Here is a 21,960-nt window from a genome sequence, read left to right on the forward strand (position 1 = left end):
GAAGGAGTGTGTTTACGCAATATTTGTTTGAAATGAGAATCTGGAGGGCTATTGGGGGAAGAAATTATTTTGAGGGATGAACAAAATGGTAAAAGTCACCGGGATTTTGTACTTCCCTGACATCACCACTGTTAGGTAGATCCTTGCGGAATGCGTTACTTAGGTTGTTACCAAAGTTGACATATGAAAGAGTTTTATTTTTAATTTTTTAAACGTTTATTTTTGACAGAGAGAGAGCACAAGCTGGGGAGGGGCAGAGAGAAAGAGAGAGACAGAACCCAAAGCAGGCTCTGGGCACTGAGCTATCAGCACAGAGTCTGATGCGGAGTTCGAACTCACGAACCATGAGATCATGACCCGAGCCAAAGTCGGATGCTTAACCGACTGGGCCACCCAGGCGCCCCTGAAAGAGTTTAAAAGTGCCAAACTCCTCTCCACCCTGCTAAGGGACAGAAGACAGAAGACTACCTGGGATCCTGAACAGGGTGTGGGTGGGGGGTACTGGGGGGGGGAGAAAGGGGTTGGGGGAGTGGAGGTGGGAGGAAGAGGGTGGGGAGGTGGGGGAAAACTCCCATGGACCTGACAGTTGGGCTAGGAACACACGACAACGTTCTAACTTCTTATAAAAGCCGGAAAAAAAAAAGGTGAAACTTTAGATTGCAGTCAATTTTTTAATAGTTAACAAAATATCTGCCTTTATACCAAAGTGGTCATAAAATATGATATTTGAGGGGCGCCTGGGTGGCTCGGTCGGTTAAGCGGCCGACTTCGGCTCAGGTCATGATCTCACGGTCAGTGAGTTCGAGCCCCTCGTCGGGCTCTGTGCTGACAGCTCAGAGCCTGGAGCCTGTTTCAGATTCTGTGTCTCCCTCTCTCTGACCCTCCCCTGTTCATGCTCTGTCTCTCTCTGTCTCAAAAATAAATAAACGTTAAAAAAATATTTGATATTTTTAAGGAGGAAAGTGCTCGTGAAGGCAAAAAGTGCCTAAAGCTCAACCAAAGTCACAATTTCATCCTGTCTCCGAGCCGTCTCTGGGCCTTTTAATTCCACATTTGTTTTCAATCTGTAAATGATAAATGCTCGTTATTTCTATTTGGTCTCTTAATTGTTGAAATTTTTGTTATTTCTACTGATTGTAATCATCTTCACTTTTGCCTCATATTCCCTTAATTTTTTTCAACTCTACATAATTTATATTAAATTATACACAATAAAATACACGGATTTTAAGTGCATGCTTTGAGGACATGTTAACGCCTCCATCATTTCATGTAAGCATCTCCAGTCATGATAAAAAAAAAAAAAATTTTTTTTTCATCCCGCAAAGTGCGATGGGGACACTGTCCACACTCACCCAACCGGACTGGTGACCTGATTTCTATCACCTTATCTGTCACCACCATAGATTCATTCAGACTGTTCTAGAACTCATTTTAATGGAATTATACGCTATGTACTCTTCTGTCAGTTGTCTTCTATTCAATAAGAAGCGTGTGAGGGTCAGAGGTGTCACTGCATGTATCCTCAATCATTTTCATTTTGGAGTATGACATCATTAAATGAATATGCCACAATTTTTCTCATCTACCGATGGATATGGGGTGATTTTAAGTTTTCTACAATTGCGAATAAAACTGTTATGAATATTCATGGGCCCGTCTTTCAATGTACATGTTTTCATTTAACTTGGGTAAATACCAAGGAGTGTGTCTTTACATTACATTACAGGATAAGTGTGTCTTTAACGTTATGAGAACCTACAATCCATTTTCCAAAGTGATTTTTACATCCCTATAAGCAAATGCAAGACTTCCGTTTGTTCCACAGCTTTGTCGACACTTCCTATTTTGAATCATTTAGATTTCAGTCGCCCCACTGGTAAAAGTATACCTCATTTGGGATGTCTGGGTGGCTCAGTCGGTTAAGCGTCCGACTTTGGCTTAGGTCATGATCTCGCGGTTCGTGGGTTCGAGCCCCGCGTCAGGCTCTGCGCTGACAGCTCGGAGCCTGGAGCCTGCTTCGGATTCTGTGTCTCCGTCGCTCTCTGCTCCTACGCCACTTGTGCTCTGTCTCTGTCTATCAAAAATAAATTAAAAATGTAAAAAGAAAAAAAAAGATTTTCTCTCTCCCTTTGCCCCCTCCCCTATTGTGTATGCATGTGCACTATCCAAAAAAAAAAAAAAAAAAGTTGTGATTATTGGGAATTAGTAGATCTCGTCTGAATTGTTTGAAGGAGTCCTTTGACCATTTTGCTTGTTTGTTTGTTTTTTAAGGACTTAATCTTTTTCGAGCAGTTTTAAGTTCACGGAAAAATTGAAAGTACAAAGATTTCCAGTGTATTCACTGCCCCCCACGTATGCATAGCCTCCTCCGTTATCAGCATCCCTCACCAGAATAGTACATTTGTTACAACTGATGAACCTACACTGACACATCATCATCACCCAGAGTCCATAGGTTTACATTAGGGTTCACTCTTGGTGTTATACATTAAATGTATAGAGAGGTATCCATCATTATAATATAGTGGAGGGCTTTCACTGCCCTAAAATCCTTGTGCTCTGCCTTTTCATCCCTCCCCAGTCTCACCCCTGGCAACCGCTGGTCTTTCTACTGTCTCCACAGTCTTGCCTTTTCCAGAATGTCATATAATTGAAACCACACAGTACGTAGCCTTTTCAGTTCGGCTTCTTTCACTGACTAATGTGTATTTAAGGTTTCTCCATGTCTTTTCATGTCTTGATAGCTCTTTTATTTTTTTTTTAGCACTGAATACTATTCCATTCTCTGGACGGGCCACAGTTTATCCATTCATCTACTGAAGGGCATCTTGGTTGCTTCCCAGTTTCAACAATTATGAATAAAGTAGCTATAGACATCTGTGTGTAGATTTTTGCACGGACATAAGTTTTCAGTTCCTTTGGATGAATATGAAGCACACAATCACTGGATCCTGTGCTAAGAGTAGGTTTAGTTTTTTTGTAAGAAAATACCAACTGGCTTCCAAAGCAGTGGCCCCATGTTGCATTCCTATTGTTCCACATCCTCCCCAGTATTTGGTGGTGTCAGTGTTCCAGATTTTGGCCAGTCTAATAGCGTGTAATAGTACCTCATTGTTGTTTTAATCTGCATTCCTTTGATGACATAAGGAGCATATACAAATACAAATACATATGCAAATTTGCAACCTGTATTATCTTCTTTGGTCAGGTGTCTCTTCAAGCCTTGTGCCCATTTTTTCATCAGGCCGTATGTTTTCTTATTGTTGAGTTTTAAGAGTTTTGTGTATATTTCCCTTAACAGTTCTTTAGCAGCGGTGTCTTTTTGCGAATATGTTTTCTAAGTCTGTGGCTTCTCACTCTCTTGACATTGTCCTTCACAGAACAGAGGCTCTTAATTTTAATGAAGTCCAGCGTATCAGTTTTTTCTTTCGTGGGTCATGCCCTTGGCGTTGTATCTGAAAAAGTCATCACCATACCCAAGATCATTTAGGTTTTCTCTAACGCGTTATCTTCTAGGAATTTTATAGTTTTGGGTTTTACATTTAGATCTATGATCAATTCTGAGTTAATTTTTGTGAAGGATGTAAGGTCTGTGTCTCTCTATATTATTTTTTTCTTTTTTGGGTGTGGACGTCCAATTGTTCAGCACCACTTGCTGAAGAGACCATCTTTTGTTCCACTGTACTTTTACTCTTTGGAAAAGATCAGTTGACAGATCATTTGTGGGGATCTATTCCTAGGCCCTCTCTGTGTTCCAGAGATCTACTTGTCTATTCTTTTGCCATGAGGACACTGTCTTAATTACTGTAGCTTAATTACCGTAGCTTTAAGTCTTGAAGTTGGGTAGCCTCAGTCTTCTTTGTTCTCCTTCAATATTGAGTTGGCTATTCTGTGTCTTTTGCCCCTCACTTAAACTTTAGAATCAGTTTGTCAATAGGCACAAATAACATGCTGGGAGTTTGAAGGGAACAGCCTTGAGTCTACACGTCAAGTTGGCAAGAACCAACATCTTGACAATATCGAGTGTTGCTATCCACGAACATGAAATACCTCTCCATCTATTTACTTCTTTGATATCTTTCATCAGAGTGTTGTGGTTTTCCGCATATAGATCTTATACATGTTTTGTTAGATTTATACCAAAGCATTTCACTTCTGGGGGTGCTAATGTATGTAAATGCTACTGTGTTTTTAATTTCAAACTCCACTTGTTCATTGCTAGTATATAGGAAAGCAGTTGATTTCTGTATATTAACCTAAATCCTAAAACCCTGCTATAATCTTTTATTGGTTCCAGTTTTTTCGTCAATTCTTTTGGATCTTCTGCGTAGATGATAAAGTCACATGTGAATAAAGATGGTTTTAGTTCTTCCTTCCCAGTCTGTATACCTTTTATTTCCTTTTCTTGCCATAATGCATCAACAAGGACTTCCAGTATGATGTTGGAAAGGATGATGGGAAGGGACATCCTTGGGACTCCTGGGTGGCTCAGTCGGTTGGGCATCCGACTTCAGCTCAGGTCATGATCTTGCGGTTTGTGAATTCGAGCCCCACATGGGCTCACTGCTGTCAGCGCGGAGCCTACTTTTGCCGGAAGCCAAGCTGTCCAACCGGCCTGATGGCAGGGCCCGGGCGCTGGACGGATGGGGACTGCATGGCGGTTCACTGAAAGCGAAGCTTCTTGCATTCCCGATTCTATGTAATTTGGCCTTAGCCTTGGTCGGGGCAGCCCCCCCACCAATGAAAGTACCTGGGGATTTGTCGGTGGGGGAATTGCCCACGACGGGCCCCCCGGGAAAAGAACCATTGGGGAAAGAAAGAAGAGTCCGCAGGGAAATTATGCAGCCCTACATCCAGCCCTCGCCACCCCCTATAAAGACTCCTCTGCCTAAAGGAAGGGTAGCCCCACATATTTCCCAGCCAGGGAGGGGACAGATGGGTTCGAAATCCCCGCTCTGGCAACAAAGGAATGTATCTATGGATACAAGTGTGACTCCGACCCCTGGGCCCACTTGGCCCCCAGGAGGCATTCCAGATGATGATTGGACCTGGGGGGTTAAGGTACAGAATGGTTCATTAGTTCCTAGGTATACATTGTCTCTCTGGGAGCGCATAAGGCGCGGGTTCCCAGGGCCCTCTGGGCTCCCTCCTGGCACCCCAGACCAAAGCGAATACTTCTGTTCCTCATACAGCAAATGGTTCAAAGGAACAATTAAGAAGTCATGTCGCTGTAAATGTTCCACTTGAGGTGTTGAGAGCTAGATGACCTTTCGGGAAAATAGTGAAGCAAATGCCTTATAGACAAATGTAGATACATAATGAAAGCAGTATGAAGAAATTAATCAAGAAGCAAAAAGGCAGGAGGGAACGTTACAAGAAAATAACTATGTTGTTCCTTGATGGGCGATGACACAAAGGAACGTTTTTAGAATCAGGTAATGCCGAGATGATGCACGCTACAAGGAAATTGCTAACAAACATAATCCCACGTTTGCCACGGTAAAGCGGCCAGTCTAACCCACTGCTGGACCTGGACCCCGGCACACTTTGGACCCTCTGTCCCCACCCCCCAGCCCCCCTCACCCCTCCCCTGTTTATACTCTCTCTCGAAAACAAATAAATCATTTAAAAAAGGGGGGGGGGGGCGGGCGCATCCTTGCCTTGTAACTGACCTGAGTGGGGAAAGCTTTGAGTTTCTCGCCACTGAGCGGGACAAAGCTACATAAGTCTTTCCTCTGGCTTCTTTCAAGAATTCATATTTATCTTTGATTTTCTGTAATTTGAAAATGATATGCCCAATTGTGGTTTTTTGGCACTTATATTCTTGGTGTTCTCTGAACTTTCTGGATCTGTGATTTGGTATCTGACACTGACTTGGGGAAATTCTCCATCGTTTTCAAATATTTCTTCTTCCTTCTTCTGGGAGTCCCATTATGAGTACCTTATACCTTTGGTGGTGCTACCACAGTCCCCGGATACTGTTTTTCAGTCTTTGTTTGTTCTCTTTGCTTTTCAGTTTGGGCAGCTTTTAATGTTGTATCCTCAAGCTCAGATTCAGTTCTCAGCCAATGTCCAGCCTACGACTAAGCCCATCAAAGGCATTCTTCGTTTCTGGCGGGGTTTTTAAGTGTCTAGGCCTTCTTCTTTTGTTCTTTCTGAGAATTTCCGTCTCTGTACTTACATTGCCCGTCTGCTCTCGCATGCTGTCTACTTTATCCCTTAGAGCCCTTAGCACTTTAATCACGGTTGTTCTAAATTCCCAGTCTGTTAGGTCCAAAATCCTGGCCACATCCAGTTCTGATGCTTGCTCTGTCTCTTCAGATTGTGTTTTACCTTCTGGTATGCCCTGAATTTTTTCTTGACAGGGAGGCATGATGTACCTACCGTGTTCAAGAGCAAGGGTTGTAAATGGGACTTTATTGAGTAGGTCACGGCAAGGTGTGGGGGGAGGGGAGGGGAAGTGTTCCTACGGTCTGAGGCTTAGATCTCAGTGTTTTCGTGAGTTTCTGCCACTGGACTGGTTTTTTTTTTTTTTTTTTGTCCCTTTAGTAGAGGACGGCTAGAGAGGGCTGGTGTAGGGCACTTCCCTTCCCCCAGGTAACTGGAGCTCACTGGATTTGGGAATTCTCCTTCCCCCAGGTCATTTAGGTTCTTCTAATACCCGGCAAGATTAGGCTCTGGTGGGCTAGTGTTTCCTGAGGGCAGGTCTCTGTTGAGAACAGAATGCTCTAGTGTATTTCAGAATGGCTCCCTTTCCCCTCTCCCCGCTGGAAGAACAAGGGGTTTTTCCCTCTGATATTTACAGTGGACACCTGGTCAAGCTCCTGGAGGTAAATCTCATAAAACCGTGGGCCCTCTCCTAAGAATCAGCGCCTGTGGAGTTTGGAACTCTCAGAGATGTCCACGCTAAGCCTCCAGCGATACCTCAGTTACAGTGTGGGTTGTCTTACTCAGCACTGGGTCCCATGGACGTTTCCATTTGCGGGCTCTGCTCATGTGAGCTGTTATTCCCTTTGCCGGGCAGTCTTTCTAATCTTTGAGGCAGCATGCTGCTCACGTCCTCTTCTACAGGTCCCAGAAGAGTTGAGTTTTCAGCTCGTTCGGCTTTCCACTCGTTAGGATGGAGGGGTGGCTTCTAAGCTCCTTATATGTGGAACTGGAAGCCAGTAGTCTCCTTTAATTGGATTATTTGTCTTTATTAAGTTGTAAGACTCCTTCACATCCCCTGGATGCCAGGGCCTTATTTGCAACAATTACTTTCTCGCAATTTGTGGCTTTATTTTCAAAAGTATCGTCAGCAGAGTCTGAGTTTTAAATTTGGATGAAGTCCAATTTGCCAATTGCCTCTTTAATGGTTGGTGCTTTTTGTGTCCTGAGAATTTATAAAGATTTTGTCTTACATTTTCTTCTAGAAGTCTTATAATGTTAACTGACTTGTTTTACATGTGTGCGACCAAGAGTCTAGATCCCATTATTTTGGGTTTTCCAGCATCCTGTTTTGAAAAGACGGTTATCTTTGGTACCTGTGCCAGTTATCGATTTATTGGCTTTCAGTGCTCAGAGGGAAGATGATAGCCGTAGACACCATCGTTTAAAAAAAAAAAAATCTCCAATCACTGTACATTTTAAAAATCCAGAGAAAGAAAAGCAAACAGAACCCAAGGTTAGCAAAGGAAGGAAATAAGAAAGATAAGAGTGGGGGAAAATGGAAAACAAGACTCAATTAACATGGCAAAAGTTGGTTCTTTGGACAGGTTAACAAAATTGGCAAACATTTAGCTAGACTGACAACAAAAAGGGGGTAAGACCCAAACCCACTAAAATCAGAAATCAAAGTGTGGACATTAATGCTGACCTTAGAGAAATCGGAAAGGTGTAGGAGAGTTCTAAGACCTTAGAGAAATCAGGAAACTGTACTAAGAAATTGTAGGCCAACATGTTAGATAACCCAGCTGCAGTGAACGAATTCCTAAAACCCCACAAACTATCGAAACTGACTCAAGAAGAAATAGAAAGTCTGAAAGACCTATTGAGTAGAGAAAGGGTTAACAAAGGCAGGGATAGATAAGGGACCCTTAGGGAGGCTGAATGCAGATAAGGGTGGGAGGGTTTTTTTGGGGGGCTGGGGGAGGATGAATGCATTCCAGCCCTGCCCGTGTTAGGCACCATGGATGTGTTATGCCCAGAATTCGTGATCCCCAAAGACCACTAGGGAGCCGAGTCCGATGCAAAAGCAAAAGAACCTTTATTCGAGCTAGCTCGAGCTCAATCCCCTACCTGCACCGACGCAGCGGTGAGATACCAGGGAGAGAGCGAGTTTCAAAAGCACAAAGGTTTTATAGGGGTCTAGGGGCAGTTGGTGAGGTAATGGCTGTGGCCTCAGCCGATGGGCTGGGGAAGGGTCGTGGCCTCAGCCAATTGGTTGGGGAAGGGTCGGAGTCCTGTTACGCAGGTCGCTGGGCGTGTTTTGATCAGAAAGTTTGAACGGGTGAGCGGGAGGTTACTCAAGGGGAGGAGGCGCAGTCTGAGGTTTCTGTGAATTTCCCGGAAAAGGGGTCATGTCGGGGACATAGTCACTCAAGGTGGAGAACACAGAACAAGATGGAGTCGGCCGGCGTAGGCCCACCCTTTCATTCCCCCCTTGTCATGTAACTTACGGACCCAATCATGGGACCGGCTGCATTTATGGTGACAAGGGGAACAGAGTTTGGAAGTTTACGCTAAGTTCTGGGAAGCATGTGTCCCTGGGGTGGCTCTGGGAGGTCTAATTAAGTATTGTCCCTGAGCTGGTATCTATGATCTGCCAGGTGATGTTTTGGGGGGTGTGGGGACTCCCGGTAGCATGAGCAATGACAAGCAGAGTTAACAGAGTTACCAATATTAGGTGGGTCGAATGTGCTGTAGCTTGAGCTTGAGCGGGTTGTGTTGGTCCCGACTGATGGCCCATCGCGTGACGAAGTCCTTCCGGATCGAGGAGGGGTCCGCTGGCCGAACGTGGGTGTGATGGACCCAGGTCGCGATGCCGTCTACTTTGAGAGCGGTGGGGGTTGTCAGCACCACAATGTAGGGTCCCTTCCAGCGCGGCTCGAGAGTCTCTCGGTGGTGCCTCTTGACATAGACCCAGTCTCCCGGCTTGTACTCATGAGGTGTCGGGGTCGGGCCAGCCTCGTAGATGGCACGGAGGCGCGGCCAAATATCCTCGTGTGCCCTCTGGAGCCCTCTCAAGGAAAGAAAAAGTTCTTGATCTTTAAACTCTGCAAGAAGTTCAGCTCGAAGGCTGGGAATAACAGGGGGTGGCCTGCCAAACATGATCTCGTAGGGAGTAAAACCCAGAGTGTAAGGAGTGTTTCTAACCCGGTAAAGGGCGTACGGTAGGAGAGTCACCCAGTCCCCGCCAGTCTCCATGGTTAATTTGGTAAGGGTCTCTTTTAGGGTTCTATTCATTCTTTCTACCTGTCCTGAGCTCTGGGGCCTATAAGCACAATGTAATTTCCAGTTTGCCCCCACCGCCTTGGCTACTGCCTGTGTTACCTGAGAGATAAAAGCTGGTCCATTGTCTGATCCTACCATGGCAGGAAAACCATACCTGGGTAAGATGTCTTCTAGTAGCTTCTTAGCCACCGTCTGAGCCGTTTCATGCTTGGTTGGGTATGCCTCCACCCAGCCAGAGAAGGTGTCTGTAAATACTAAAAGATATTTATAACCATACTTTCCTGGTTTGACTTCAGTGAAGTCGACTTCCCATTGGGCTCCCGGTCTGGTGCCTCTGAGCCTGGTTCCTTTTTTATTTGATGTGGCTTTCGCGTTGGTGAGTTGGCAGGTCTTGCAGGCAGATACAACTTGCTCTATTTTGGTGTCCTGTTGGTGAATCTTGATTCCGGCATGTCGGATTAAGTCTTTTAATTTTCGGGCCCCCATGTGAGTAGACCGATGCATGTGCTCTAATATTGAGACTCCGAGCCGGTCTGGCAGCACGAGCTCCTTGTTAGGTGTATACCACCATCCCTTTATCTCCTGGGCCATGGGGAGTTTCTTGATCCGCTGTAACTCCTCCTGGGAGTATTTGGGCTGGTCTGGTAAAACTGGGTCTCCCGGGTCCGGTAGTTGTATGGTCATGGTGGGGACTGGAGTAAGGGCTACTGCCTTGGCTGCCTGGTCAGCCTTTCGATTACCTCTAGCTACTGGGTTATCAGCTTTTTGGTGCCCTTGGCAGTGGATAATGGCTAGCTTGGCAGGAAGCCATAAGGCCGTAAGCAGGTTAAGTATCTCCTGCTTATTTTTTATAGTCCGTCCTTCTGCCGTTAGTAACCCCCTCTCCTGATAAATTGCCCCATGAATATGAGCGGTGGCAAATGCATAACGGCTGTCTGTGTAGATGTTAAGCCGTTTTCCAGCTCCCAGCATCAGCGCCTTGGTGAGGGCTATGAGCTCCGCTCGCTGGGCTGACGTTCCGGAGGGTAGAGCCTCCGCCCATACGGTGTCCGTTTCGGTGACCACCGCTGCACCCGCATACCTGTGTCCATCTCGCACAAAGCTGCTGCCATCAGTGAACCAAGTAGCCTCGGCATCGGGGAGGGGCTGGTCGGTCAGGTCCATCCGGAATCCATGTACTTGTTCCAGGATTCCCGCACAGTCATGTAGTGGAGCACCTAGGTCAGGGTCGGGCAGCAGGGTTGCAGGATTGAGGGCTGCACTGGGGTGGAACTGCACTCGTGGAGGGTTGAGTAGGAGGCTCTGGTAATGAGTCATACGTGTATTGCTCATCCATCTATCAGGAGGCTGTTTCAGGACCCCTTCAATGGCGTGTGGGGTCGTGATCCAGATCTCCTGTCCTAGGGTCAGTTTGTTTGCATCCTTGACTAGGAGTGCTGTCGCCGCAATAATTCTTAGGCATGGCGGCCAGCCGGCAGCCACTGGGTCTAGTTTCTTAGACAGGTAAGCCACTGGGCAGTTCCAGGGGCCTAAGGCTTGAGTTAGAACCCCTTTTGCTATTCCCTTATGTTCGTCTACAAAGAGGTGGAAGGGTTTCGTAATGTCTGGTAGGCCCAGGGCTGGGGCACTTAGGAGGGCCTTTTTTTAACCGATTAAAGGCAATTTCTTCTTTTTCAGTCCATTTAAATGTTTTCCCCTCTTTGGTAGCTTCATATAGGGGCCTGGCGATCTCAGCAAAACCTGGAACCCAGAGGCGGCAGTAGCCGGCTGATCCTAGGAATTCCCTCACTTCTCTTCGGGGGGTGGGAGTAGGGATCTTTAGGACAGTTTCTTTTCTGGCATCTGATAACCGCCGCTGTCCGCCCTCCAGGATATATCCCAGGTAACTTACCCTCTCCCTGCATATCTGAGCCTTCTTCGCGGATGCCCGGTACCCTAAAGCCCCCAGGGTAGCCAGCAGGTCCTGGGTCCCTCGCTCACAGTCTTTGGCCGTGTCAGCAGCAATCAGGATGTCATCTACGTACTGTAGGAGGGTGAGGCCAGGGTGCTCCCTTCTGTACTCACCCAGGTCCTCGTGTAGTGCCTCATCGAAGATGGTGGGTGAATTTTTGAATCCCTGAGGTAGCCGTGTCCAGGTGAGTTGTCCATTATAGCCCTCCTCCGGATCATGCCACTCGAAGGCGAACAGGGGTTGGCTCTGGGGTGCCAGCGGCAGACTGAAGAAGGCGTCCTTTAAATCTAGTACAGTATACCAGACCCTGGAGGGCGCCAAGGAGCTCAAGAGAGTATATGGGTTGGGAACAGTTGGGTGTATGTCCGTGACCCTCTTATTTACTTCCCGGAGGTCTTGTACCGGTCGGTAGTCATTTGTGTGAGGCTTTTTGACCGGCAGTAAGGGGGTGTTCCAGGCAGACTGGCAAGGAACTAGTACCCCTAGGCTTCGTAGTCTCCGGATGTGTGGCTGGATCCCCTTCCGGGCCTCCTGTGACATGGGGTATTGTTTGATCCTTACCGGACTCTCTCCTGGCTTGAGCTCTACCAGGACTGGGGTCCTATGAGCGGCTAGTCCCATCCCCCCCCCAGTCTCTGCCCAAACCGAGGGGAATTCTTGTAGCCATCTGTCTATATTATCCTCTCTCGGGAGCGCCTCCTGGTGGAGGAGGTATTCATCCTCCAGTTTCATGGTCAGGACCTGGATGGGGTGGCCCTTGCCATCGGTGACCTGAGGCCCCCCTTGTCTGAAAGTTATCTGAGCTCCAATCTTGGTCAGTAAGTCCCGTCCTAACAGCGGGTAGGGGCATTCTGGTATTACCATAAAGGAGTGGGATACCCGGCCCGTTCCCAAATCTACTGTTCTTCGGGTAGTCCATGAATACTGGCTCATACCAGTTGCCCCTTGTACCCCGGACTTCTTGCTGGCTAGTTTTCCTTGTGGGGTGCGGAGGACCGAATGTTGTGCTCCGGTGTCGACAAGGAAGTCAACAGGGGTCCCCTCCACTTTAAGAGTTACCCTGGGTTCGGGGAGAGGGTCCGAACCCCGACTCCCCTAATCACTTAGTTCATCTAGCTCTAGGACTTTTACTCGATCAGTCTTGCTTCCTTTCCCGCCGGCCCTTTTCAGACAATCTCGGGCCCAATGCCCTATCTCCTTGCAGTATGCGCACTGATCCTTCTGCAGCCTCTGCTTCCCCCCCTTGGTGGTTCTTTTACCTTTTCTTGCGTCGTCTGCCAGCTGCCGGAGACGGCGGTCTCGTTCCTCAGGGGAGTCAGCAGTGGTAGCTAGTAGTATTCTGGCCAGGTCTCGAGTCTGCTTACTGCTGGCAGCCGCCATGGCGCGAGCCTGCTTGTCCTCAGGAAGCTCCCGGTTATTATATACCTTTTCGGCTACCACCAGTAAGTCCTGCAGACTTTTTTCTCCTAGTCTATCTATTTTCTGTAATTTTCTCCTAATGTCTATGGCCGATTGGTTTACAAAGGCCATGATAACAGCTGCCTTGCTTTCCGGAGCCTCTGGATCCATGGGGGTATAGGTACGGAATGCCTCCATGATCCGTTCTAAAAAGGCAGCCGGAGATTCATCTTTTCCCTGTTGTACATTTCCTACCTTGGCCAAATTGGTTGGCTTTCTAGCAGCCATTCGGAGACCCCCCATTAGAGTCTGGCGGTAGACCCGGAGCCTCTCCTTACCTTCTGCCGTGTTGAAATCCCACTGGGGCCGAGTTAAGGGGAAGGAGGCATCTATCTGAGCCTGGTTGGTGGTGGGATTCCCGTCTGTGCCCGGAACTAGTTTTCGGGCCTCGTTGACGATTCTTTCTCTTTCTTCAGTCGTGAACAGGACCTGCAAAAGCTGCTGGCAATCGTCCCACGTGGGCTGATGGGTAAAAAGAACAGAGTCTAATAAATCAATAAGCCCTGCCGGTTTCTCGGAAAACTTAGGATTCTGAGCTTTCCAATTGTAGAGGTCACTAGTGGCGAAAGGCCAATAGTGATGGGGCTGGTTCCCCTCCGCGTCTGGGGGTCCGGTGGCTCGCAGGGGCAGAATAGTGGAGTCGGCGGCGGAGGCGGATTGCTCCCTCTGAGCCCTTTGTCTGGTGAAGGGCGGGCTTCCCACTGGAGCGTTTCCGCCTCCCGCTCTCGGAACAGCGTCTGCCTCCCCCGGAGGGGGAGGATGGTGTTCTTCCAGCATCCTAGAGGGGTTATACGAGGGAGGAAAAATTAATTCTTCTTCAGTACCCCCCTGTAAGACAGGGTAGAGGGGTGCTGAAGGCTGGATAAGACTTTTCTTCTTCTTTGTCCCCTGCAAAGCAAGAATGGGTTTTGGCTCCGGAGGGAGCGGGGCTAGGAAGGGCTTAAGCCAAGAGGGTGGGTCTTCCACAAGGTCCTGCCAAGTGATAATGTAAGGGAGCTGATCAAGATGGTCCGTCTTAGGCTGAGAGATGATACTCCTGACTCGGTGGATGGTAGGGAGGTCGAAGGTCCCCTCTGGTGGCCATCCGACATTGAAAGTTGGCCACTCGCTAGAACAAAAAAACTGCCACCGACCCTTTCGGACTTCCACACTGAGGTTGTTAGCTCTTCCCCTCACATCCTTAAAGTGATCAATCATAATACTTAGAGGAGTAGTCTGAGTCTGTCCCATAACGTCCGTCCAGTAAGTCCACAGAACAAAACAGAGAAACAGAGGGCCCCTAGAAAATAAGCAAAACTGAAAGCTAGCTTAGACATTTGAGGGGATTCCACGTCCCTCCAAAACCGATGAGGGGATTCCACGTCCCTCCAAAGACGACGGCCTCACGCCGACCAGCGGGAGCGACCCGCCTCGTCTCAGACCTTTGAGGGGATTCCACGTCCCTCCAGAAGGGAGAATCGGAACGTCTTCCGAAACTCCCGGCCCGTGGTCCTCCAGTGCGTCCACTTAGACCGCGTCGGGCACTACCAGAACTCCAGAAGTGAGCTCACACAGAAAAGACAGAACAAACAGACAGACACTAACCGTGGCCAGTCAGGCTCTCCGGGTCGGGGGTCCCTCAGGGGTCTTGGGGATCCCGGGCCGAGCCCCCAAATGTTATGCCCAGAATTCGTGATCCCCAAAGACCACCAGGGAGCCGAGTCCGATGCAAAAGCAAAAGAACCTTTATTCGAGCTAGCTCGAGCTCAATCCCCTACCTGCACCGACGCAGCGGTGAGATACCAGGGAGAGAGCGAGTTTCAAAAGCACAAAGGTTTTATAGGGGTCTAGGGGCAGTTGGTGAGGTAATGGCTGTGGCCTCAGCCGATTGGCTGGGGAAGGGTCGTGGCCTCAGCCGATTGGTTGGGGAAGGGTCGGAGTCCTGTTACGCAGGTCGCTGGGCGTGTTTTGATCAGAAAGTTTGAACGGGTGAGCGGGAGGTTACTCAAGGGGAGGAGGCGCAGTCTGAGGTTTCTGTGAATTTCCCGGAAAAGGGGTCATGTCGGGGACATAGTCACTCAAGGTGGAGAACACAGAACAAGATGGAGTCGGCCGGCGTAGGCCCACCCTTTCAGATGGAATCTCACAAACTAATTATCCAGTTCCTGGTAAGGCCCCAATATAAAGTCAGAGACAAAAATCCTTGGTGGCAACCCAGTCGGGACCCCTCTCACCCTGAGAGCTTTGTACTTGGCTCAATACACTCTGCCGTTTTGCTCACTCTGCAGTGTCTGCGAGATTCATTCCTCAACTCAGTGAGACAAGGACCAGTGTCTCTCCCACCCACCTGTAACACCTCGGTGCTGAAACCCAGGATTAGCTCGTTGGAGGGTAACAGCGGAAGCTTCCCTTCCCTTTTCTGAACCGAGGATCACCTGACCATGACTCTCAAAACCAGGCACCTGTCGGCCAGTTAAAAGTGGATAGTGTGGCCACAGGTCTTAAGTCTCAAGTGACAGGCTTCTGGATAAAGGTTTCATCAGTCCCCCCTTGGAACGTTGACCTAACCACACTCTCTTCTTCCTTTATTCTTCCTTTGCCTGTCCTTCTTAAATGGCTTCTAAAACCCCTGATGATCAATATGCTCCAGCAATTAGGGACTCATTCCGGGATCTGGAATCACTCCTTCATTCCCCATAACTTTCTCCAAATACCTGGGCGTCTCATGGGTGCAGCAGTTTCGGGGGTGGTGCTACTGATATTGACACTTAGGGAGGGAAGGCTGTCTGGGTAGCTCCCAGGACCTCCCCTGTAAAAGTGTCTGTCACAATAGTCCAGATCAGAGAGAGAGAGAGCTTTCACGCTTTTCTGTTGTTTGGTGAGATCTATGTTTTGTTGTCAGATACAGCTCAGGCTTAAATGTGGCCAGGACTCTAGGCTTTGAGGATCAGCAGACAATGGTAGAGCCATCCCTTTGTATCCCCTGGGTTTAGAATATTAAGAATGGGAGCACAGGGGCGCCTGGGTGGCTCAGTTGGTTGGGCGTCCGACTTCAGCTCAGGTCACGATCTCGCAGTTTGTGAGTTCGAGCCCCGCGTCGGGCTCTGTGCTGACAGCTCAGAGCCTGGAGCCTGTTTCGGATTCTGTGTCTCCTTCTCTCTCTGCTCCTTCCCTACTCGTGCTCTGTCTCTCTCTCTCTCTCAAAACTGAATAAATATTAAAAAAAATTAAAAAGAAAAAAGAGTGGGAGCACAGATCTACAACCAGAGCCTTCTTTGTGCACAATAGCAGCGGGAACCTTAATGGGTTGTTATTGAAGCTTTCTTGTTTCAGCAACAAAAAGTCAGGAACTGTAGTGCTACCAGGTCTCAAGGATTACACCCTTCAATCGGGACCCATCCGCTGATAGGACATCAGGCATACAGGAAGAAAGGATGCTTGGGGTGAGGCAAGGAAATAATTAATCTTATGGACTAGAGTCCATGGGTCGGGGGTGCAAGCAGATTGGTACAACCAAGTAATGAGGGCCCAACCAAGGAGGCTCCGGAGAATGAGGTCGCGAGGGACTTTCTCTGTCTGGGGGCGCACGTAAGGACTGGCAATCCAGTGCTCTGAACCTGTCCTATGGTTCCCATGGGCACCTGAGACACATAAAAGGATGGAGACTGGCCCTGGGGGTCACGGCCTGGGGAAACCTCCATCAGCAGCACCCGCCCCCCCATAATCGCCCCAGTTGTTTGCCTGTACCCGTCACCTTTATAAATAACAAACCTTGAATGGCCAACCTCACTGGACTCCTAAGATTTAAGGGATCTAGACGAACCCAGAGGGGGAAGGGAAGGGTTGTGTGGGGGCTGAAGCAGTGGGTCAGAATGGCTACTCCCGAGGGCCCAATCCTTCTTCAACCAAAGGTGTCAGGCCATTCTCTAACTTTGGGAAAGGCGAATTAAGGGATACCTTGCTCCAAAATGAGGAGAGCTGGTGACGGCCCCTCACCACAACGTGATGATTGGAGAAAAAGCATTATGCAGAGCTAGGCCGGAAATAATAGAGCCTTGAGAAAATGTATATTGAAAGGTCTCTCTGGAGAGGCGGCTGATGTACGTCACGAAGCCGAGCAGCCGGGAACGCCTGGCCCGCTCAAGGCGGACAGCCGCCTGCTTTCGTCTGTACTTCTCCACTTCCTCCGAGACCACGATCACCTGCCACGGATCTGAGCAGATTCTTTGTGCTCGCTCAGCCCTAGATGACCCCCGCTACACGCTTTAAGCAAGTTCCGCTCTTCTCTTGAGAACGCTCTTTGAACAATGCAATACATCTTGATGTCTTTTGATGATTGTTTTCCCTTTCCCAATAAATATGGGAACGAGGAGTTGTTCGGGGCGACAATTCTTCCAGTTGTCGACCCCTGCTCCCTTTCTTTTGCAGCTGACTTCTTCTCCCATGCGCCGCTAGTAGGCGGCAAGAGCTGATACGTAGGGACGCCTTCTTGTCACCTCTCTGATACACCAGGTATGGAGGCTCTTGACTTCTGTCGGGATCTCGAGCTGGGAAACTCCTCTGGAAGGTGTTCTGAAAAATTGGGAAAGATTGGATCTACAAATGCTCAAAGAGAAGTGCATGAAGTTTGTTGTGGTGGTGGTTGTTCCCAGGTGTGGCCTCAGTATCGCCTGGGGGGTGGAGAGTCCTGGCCTCCTGAGGGAAGTACTCAGCACAGTACTATCTTATGGTCAGATCGATGCTGTGGAAGAAAGGGTAGATGGTCAGAAGTTCCTTACGTGTAAGTCTTGTTTGCTTTATGGGACCAGACAGACTTATGTAAGACCTGTAAGTTGGGTACCAACCTCCAGGCCCTTTCAAGGTTGCAGACTCGCCCCCAGGCCTCTTCTCAGGAAGGACCACGTGTCCTCCTTATCTCGATTGCCAGTGATGAGAAGTCCTTCCCCTGAAAGGGAGGCACATTGACTGAAATGCCCCACGAAGGTCCACGTTCCACTTTCCTTGCAAGATTTTCAACAAAGGAAAAAGGACTTGGGAAAATTTGCAGACAACCCTGATCAATATACAGAAGTGGTCCGGGGTGCCTGGGTGGCTCAGTCAGTTGAGCACCGGCTTCGGCTTGGGTCATGATCTCACAGCTCGTGGGTTCGAGCCCCGCGTCGGGCTCTGTGCTGATGGCTCAGAGCCTGGAGCCTGCTTCGGATTCTGTGTCTCCCTCTCTCTCTGCTCCTAACCCATTCGCATTCTGTCTCTGTCTCTCTCAAAAACAAACATTAAAAAAAAATTTTTAATGTATAGAAGTGTTCCCAAACCTACCCCACATGTTTGAACTTTGTTGGAGAAATGTTATGTTAATACTCAACCAGACCCCACAGCCACAGAGAAATAAGCCACCCTACAGGCTGCTGAATCCTTGGGGATGAACAGATGAGAGATTTTGGAGAAGGACAAATGGGGAAGCAGATTGCCCAACGGGAAGGCAGGCTGCTCACCTGGACCCCAAATGGGACTACGACTGACCCCTGGGAGTTTGGAGACAGAAACACTTCTAGGCGTATATTCTGAAAGGCCTGAGGAGGACTAGGGCTAAGCCCTGAAATTATCTGAAGTTAGCTCATGGGGCCCCTTTGGAACCTCCTTCCACCTTTTTGGAGAGATTAAGAGAGGTTTAATACAACATACTTCACTTTCCCCTGACACCCTAGAGGGGGAATTGATATTAAAAGATAAGTTTATGACTCAGTCAGCTCTGGGTATTAGGAGAAAGTTACAAAAATTGGCTATGAGCCCAGACAACTCTTTGGACACCTTTTTGAAGACAAGGCAGCTAACTGGGTCTTCTTCTTCTTCTTCACATTTATTTATTTTTGAGAGAGAGAGAGACAGAGAGCAAGAGAAGGGGAGAGGCAGAGAGAGAGGGACACACAGAATCAAACAGGCTCCAGGCTCTGAGCCGTGAGCACAGAGCCCAATGTGGGGCTCGAACTCACGACCCGCGAGGTCATGACCTGAGCCCAGCTGAAGTCAGACACTTAACCGACTGAGCCCCCCAGGTGCCCCCTGGGTCTTCTTTAATAGAGATCAGGGGGAGACCCGTGCAAAGGAAAGGAGAGGTCACAGAAAGGCTGTGTTGTCGGTGGCAGCCACGGAAGGACAAGCAGGCCAGCCAACCCGAGGGGCTCCTGGTGCTTGTTTTAAGTGTGGCCAAACAGGGCATTTTAAGGGAGAATGCCCCCAAAAGCCACTGTAAAGGGGACCATTGGAAGAGGGACTGCCCTCGTGGATGAACATCCAGAGGTCTGTCTCCTCCTCAAGGGACCCGTCAAGACTGATGGCACCCAGGGTTCTATGTCTCTGCCCCCGTCACACAGAAGATCGTTACGGCACAGAAGTCTCGGGTTAGAGTGGAGCTAGAGGGGACTGAAATTAGCTTCCTCCTGGGCACAGGGGCCACTTATTCTGTCCTCCTTTCCCATCCTGGTCACCTCACCACTCATAAGGTGACAGTAAAGGGTGTCTCAGAGAAGGTCCTAGCCAAATACTTTTCAGAACCCCTCTGTTGTGTTCGGGAGAATATAATGTTCACTCATTCTCAATCATGCCTGAAAGTCCCAGTCCCTTGTTGGGAAGAGATACATTAGCCCAGATGAAGACTACATTAATACTGTGTCAGGCCTTTCATTTGGGGAGAGAGAAAACTTAACGAACGGCCGAAAAGATATTTACCAGGAAAAATCTGTCAAGGACAGTTCAACAAGTAGTTTCGGCCTGTGACGTCTGTCTTAGAAACAATCCTTTGAACCACGACCTTGCCCTCCCAGGCAGTCAGAGAACTGGAAGCCATCCAGGGGAAGACGGGCAATCAGGGTGCACGCAGGTGCCAAGGTCAAAAGGGCTCCAGCATCTGTTGGTATGGGCTGATGCTTTTCTAATTGGGTAGAGGCCTTCCCCTGCAAAACAGAAAAAGCACAGAAGTCATAAAAGCTCTGCTTTATAAAATAATGCCCAGGTTCAGCTTACCTTAAAAATCTGCAAAGTGATAACGGGCCCTCTTTCAAAGCTGGCATTTGCCAAGAGATGTCGAAGGCCCTGAGGAAAGATTATCGCTCGGACTGCTCTTGGAGACCTCGACTCCCTGGTAAAGCAGAACGAGTAAATGATATCTTAAAAAAACACTTAAGGAAACTGTCCCAGAAGACTCACCTCCCATGGCCTTCGACCCTTCCCACAGCATTCATCAGGGTAAGAAATACCCACAGATCCAGGGTTTCAGTCCATACAAACTGTTATATGGAGGTGCCTTTCCGATAAATGACTTTTTATTTTTATTTTAGAGAGAGAGAGAGAGAAAGAGAGAGTGAGGATGGGAAGGGAGAGAGAGAGAGAGGCAGAGAGAGAGAGAGAATCCAAAGCAGGCTCCGTGCTGTCAGCGCAGAGACTGATGCAGAGCTCAAACTCCCGAACCGTGAGATCATGACCTGAGCTGAAACCAAGAGTCAGGCACTCAACTGACTGAGCCACCCAGGCACCCCTGACAAATGACTTTTTATTGGGTCCTGAGATAAATGTCCAAGTTAAACATTGACTTCTTTAGTTCAATTTCAACAACAATCACGGCAAATATCCAACAGTTGAACATGAGAAAAAGGAAGAGTGGTTTGGAAATTGGGGGCAGGATCTTACGGGCGCCATCTTGTTGGTCAGCACAGTCATTTGTGGTTTTCTCTTTGTGGCTGCCGATGTCCGTGCCGTCTCATGCCTCCCAGCCTTCCTGTGGAGCCATAACTGGGGACCACTCGACCGACCCTTGGTAGACTCTGAGTGCCATATCCTTACGCCGTCCCTCTTCAGCTTGAAGAAGCCAGAACTGTCACTGTCCTTGGTCCCCAATGACAGTGAGGGATCCTATTCCAGGGGGAGGAATGAGTAGGGAAAGGGTTAACAGTAGGCAGGGAGAGATAAGGGACCTTTGGGGAGGCTGACTTCAGCTGAGGGTGGGAGGCAGCAGCAGAGGGTTTGGGGTGGGGGGGAAGGGATAAACACACTCCAGCCCTGCCTGTGTTAGGCGCCATGGATGGGATCTCACAAACTAAGTATCCAGTTCCTGATAAGGTCCCATTAAAAAGTCAGGGACAAAAATCCTTGGCGGCAACCCAGTCGGGACCCCTCTCACCCTTGAGAGCTTTGTACTTGGCTCAATATACTCTCTTTGCTCACTCTCGTGTCTGCGAGATTCATTGCTCAACTCGGTGAGACAAGGACCAGCGTCTCTCCCACTCACGTGCGACACTAGAACATCAAAGGGGTTGAATCAGTAATTAAAAACCTCCCAAGAAAGAAAAATTCAGGAACAGATGGCTTTCCCGGTGAATTCTACCAAATGTTTAAAGAAGAATTAACACCAGTATTCCTCAAAGTCTTAAAAAAAAAATAAGAGAGAAAAGAACATGAGGTCATTCCACAAGGTCAGCATTACCCTGGTATCAAAGCCAAAGACATCACAAGAAAAAAAAGACTATAGACCAACATCCTTTATGACGATAGTGTAAAATCCTCAACAAGATACTAGCAAACCAGACTCAGCAGCATATGAAAAAGGTTACACACCATGACTAAATGGGATTTATCCCGGGAATGCAAGGCTGTTCAACATAGGAAAAAAATCAATCGACATAATACCCCACATTAATAGAATGGAGGGGGGAAACACATGATCATCTCAATCGGTGCAGAAAAGAAACCTCTTCTTTCGCAAAACCCAACCTCCTTTCACGATAAAAAACACACCCAGGAAACCAGAAATAGAAGGGAACTTCCTCAACATGATAAAGAGCAGATTGGTTGCTTTCATCGCTGCTGGAAATTCTAGCCAGAGCAGCTAGGCAGAAAAAGGAGTTACGGGCAACCGACATGGTCAGGAAGAAGTAAAACTCTCTCTAAACACAGGGGACGGGATTCTGTATGTAGACACATCAAAGAAAGCACAAAAAAGAGCACCCTTCGGACATCTCCAATGCAGGAACTTAAAATTCTCAGTCATGGGGCGCCTGGGTGGCTCAGTCGGCTGAGCGTCTGACTTTAGCTCAGGTCATGATCTCACAGTTCGTGAGTTCGAGCCCCGCATCAGGCTCTCTGCT

The 21,960-nt window shown here is 48.4% G+C and overlaps 1 long non-coding RNA gene across 1 annotated transcript; it reads left to right on the forward strand.

The window, feature by feature from the left end:
* Positions 1 to 14,902: 14,902 nt before the first annotated feature.
* On the forward strand, positions 14,903 to 20,673 carry LOC122205599. Its single transcript, XR_006196160.1, has 3 exons — positions 14,903 to 14,991; positions 17,252 to 17,335; positions 20,590 to 20,673. It is a non-coding gene; the product is annotated as an uncharacterized LOC122205599 (long non-coding RNA).
* The last annotated feature ends 1,287 nt before the right edge of the window (positions 20,674 to 21,960 follow it).

This window comes from Panthera leo, chromosome D4, assembly GCF_018350215.1.
Source record: "Panthera leo isolate Ple1 chromosome D4, P.leo_Ple1_pat1.1, whole genome shotgun sequence".
In the NCBI taxonomy this organism is placed as follows: Eukaryota; Metazoa; Chordata; class Mammalia; order Carnivora; family Felidae; genus Panthera; species Panthera leo.